Genomic DNA, 3868 nt, shown 5'->3' on the forward strand with positions numbered 1-3868 from the left:
TGAAGCCAGACAGACCCAGATCAGCATCTGGGCTCTCTCCTTACCTGGTTAAACGCTCGCTCTCGGTAATCTCCTAAGCCATTTTGTAGAGTTTAGAGCAGCTCTTTTGTGTCAGATGTGCATTATAATACCTACCTTGCAAGAATGTTATGATGATTAAATTAGATTACCTATATAAAGTGGCTCATAATAATAGGTCCTTTCAAATGTCATTTTTCTTTTACCTGTCTTCCCTCTGCTATTGGCCAAATATACATTAAGAAACTACCATAGGCTGGGCACCATGAATGTCGACAATTTTTTGTCCACAGAATGCGTTTGGCCTGTGGATTGGGGTGTCGTTCTACATCAGGTAGGACTAGATGACTCATAAGGTCCTTCTACCTCCAGGAAAATATAATATTTCTAAATATTATTTCTAATTCAGCTTTAATGATAATGTTTCAACTTCAGCTATGTTTTGAAAAATTTTGATTTGTGCTACGTCAGGGCACCCAAACCTGTTAGAATCACCTAGGGAGCTTTAAAAAAAAAATGCAGATTCCAAAGCTCTGCCTTTAGGTCTGCTGAGACCAATCTTTCAGGACAAACCTGGGAATCCCTGTTTTTGAAATCCTCTCAGGTAAATCTGACAATCAGCTAAGTTTGCTTACCTCTGCTTCACATGGTATCAATACTATAATGTTGGCATATTCATTTGCCTATTGAGTAAAAGGCCCTGGAACAATGGAAACAGTCGCAGTGAACATCCTTGGGGAGGATTAACCTGCAAACATAGACTCAAAGTAGCACAGTACAGCAGTGTGGTTTGATCAGCCACGACAAGCACCATCACTGAAGCGAAATTGTTTTTCCTCTGGGTTGTTTTCAGTTTAATAGCTTGGTGAATGATTTGTCTGAGCTGCTACAAAACTGTAAATGACATGCCTCATCTTGATGTCTTTGTACATTAAAAAATCTCTTAGAAATCAGGACATCTGGCTCATTTCCCTTCTTCTAACTCCACCACTTCCCTTCTCTTCCAGGACAATTCAGTCCTGAAGTCATTAGGCGGGGTCTAGCAAAGTAGGCATCCGCAGCGGGGGCTGGTGGAGGAGCTGTGGAAGCCCCAGAGAGGGGTCTCTGAGCCCCAGCCCTATGAGGTGGCAGTGCCCCTAGAAGGGCTGCCCAGCATGAAGGGTCTGAGCCTGAGTGGGCGAGGAGGGTTACTATCCAGCACTAAGTGTGTGGCCAGGGCTTCCAGACAGTGAGGGGGTCAGAGCCCATGCTTGGTGAGTAGAGCATCCACAAGGAGAGGTGGGGGGCACAGAGTGGGGAGTCAGAACTCGAGCATGAAGAGAAGGACATCCTCAAGGAGAACAGGATAGTAGCAGAGATGGGAGATGCTCACATACAGGGTATTGAGTAAATCAATGAATATGTTAAGGATAATGAAAGCTGGATTTCTCAGAAAAGGTAGTTACAAGTACAGAAAGGGGGAAAACTAGAATAAACACATGGTTTTCAATAGATAAATTTAAATATATCCATACATGGACATATATATATACACTTGTATGTATGCATTCTCATATATTCCCCGGCTCTGTCTACTGAGATAACTTGAAAACAATGATGCCCCCAAAGCAATGAGTACACCTATTCCCTGGATTTTGGCTTCTAAATACCATTTTCCACTAAAAGGAACCAGGGATCCTTAGAGAAATGGCTGATTATAAGACTGGGGCAGAAAAAGTTTTAGATGAACCTGGAATATTTTGTACCAGAAAGCAAGCAAGTTCTCGAAGCTTGAGGACAAGAAGGACACAAAAGCCTGTTTCCACAGTTTGATCATCAAATTAGCAGCTGATTAATTTGACAGTAACAGAGTATAACCCAGTGACTAACATAGGATAGTAACAGATTGTAGCCTGTTTAATAACAGAGGAAATGATGAGTCCATACAGGTATCAATCAATAAGTAACTTGAAAGTTTGATGAGGAACAGGTTATTTACATAGTTTTAAAGCATCTCCCCACAAAATATTGACTTAGAAAGCAGAAAAGAGTAAGTTTACAATGGAGAAGTTTGGCAGACACCACCTTCATCAAGTGATCAAGGTGGATATCATCAATAATGGGATCGATAAAATGCAATGTGACAAACAAAACATCCCTGACGTGATAGTCCTGTCAAAGTTTGCATAACCTGAATCCAGCCACGAGGAACCATCAGACAAAGCCAAACTGAGGGACGGTCTACAAGATAACTAGCCTGTAATCTTCAAAAATGTCCAGCTCGTGAAAGGGAAGGCACTGTATGCCAAACTGAATAGGATGAAAATGAAACATGTGATTCTGAACTGGATCCCCTGGGAGGTTTGGGACAATCGGAGATAGATGGATGAAGTCTGAGGTCTGCAGTACAAAAACGTCAATGTTAATTTCCTGATTTTGGGGGTTGTGCTGTGGTTATAGAGGTGGGTGTCCTTGTTTGGAGGAAATACACACTAAAGCATTTGTGGGGTGACAGGACATCACGTCAACTTACAGTGGTTTAGAGGGAAAAGTGTTTCGTTCTATCCTTATGCCTTTCAGTAATTTTGTGATTGTTAAAAAAAATGGTATTGTGAGAAAAAAATCAGCCTGGCTGGATCTGGCCCCTGTAACAAATTACAAACTCATAATTTTTATGCGTGTGGTAGAGCAATGGGCGGGGGTGGGGGTAGGTGGTATTATTTTAGAATTAGTTTATTCAGGTCCAAAGAATGAGAAATGTCATAAATGTTAGGGGGGGGGAAAGGACATGTCACATGTCACTTTCACACATGAAAGTGAAGGGAGGAAGTACGACTTGGAACAACCACTAGAAACACAAATACATATTCTGCTCTTTATTAAATAATTTTTAAAAGAGCATCTATTAGGTCAGTAATCGGGAAATTGAACTCATTATTTTCTTTTGTACGTACTTTTGTAATGAAGTGTCCTGGTAAAAACATTGTCTAGGGGGCTTCCCTGGTGGCGCAGTGGTTGGGAGTCCGCCTGCCGATGCAGGGGACACGGGTTCGTGACCCGGTCCGGGAAGATCCCACATGCCACGGAGCGGCTGGGCCCGTGAGCCATGGCCGCTGAGCCTGCGCGTCCGGAGCCTGTGCTCCTCAATGGGAGAGGCCACAACAGTGAGGGGCCCGCGTACCGCAAAAAAAACCAAAACATTGTCTACCAGGTCAACTCTTGTGATTTAGCAAGACAATTAGAAAAAAATGGAAACTTTGGGTCTGCCTTGAACTAGCACTTGTGTGTTAGGGCATCAGTCTTGGGACCTTCACGCTTATCTGACTCACTCATTGTTTTGCATAACTTCTCCCAGACAGGGAATGGGCTGGTTACAGCTTCTTAAAGTGCATCTTGAAAGTAAGCTCCTAGGATTAGAGACCTTCTTTGGGTCCTTTTCATCCCGAAGTTCTTTATTTGGAAACCAGAAAGAAAGACAAAAAAATGTTTTTTTAAATAGTTCCACTAGAGCCCAGCATCTAATATCTCCTGTTCCCTTTACCGTAAGATGTTAGCTGGTCACATTGACCCTGACCCCAAGGTTTAGTAGAATTCTCCTGCTCTGAAATATCACAGGCATAATAGGTTCTTTCTCTTCTTTTTTCTTTTCTTTTTTTTTTTTAACTACAAAGCTTTATGTCCATGGGTTAGTCCTCATTTGTTGCTCTGAGTCCGGGGCAGATTACACTTGGAGGACACCATCTTGCATTGCACTCCAAGGACTTTTTGTTGTTGTTTTCCATGTGATGGTAATTATGCTTCTTCCCACAGGCTTCTCCACTGAGGTGATGATGAGGCTGCCCTGAAATCCCATTTTCTGTTGCAATGAGCG

Source organism: Lipotes vexillifer, unplaced genomic scaffold (genome assembly GCF_000442215.2).
Source record: "Lipotes vexillifer unplaced genomic scaffold, Lipotes_vexillifer_v1.1 scaffold986, whole genome shotgun sequence".
Taxonomy (NCBI): Eukaryota; Metazoa; Chordata; class Mammalia; order Artiodactyla; family Lipotidae; genus Lipotes; species Lipotes vexillifer.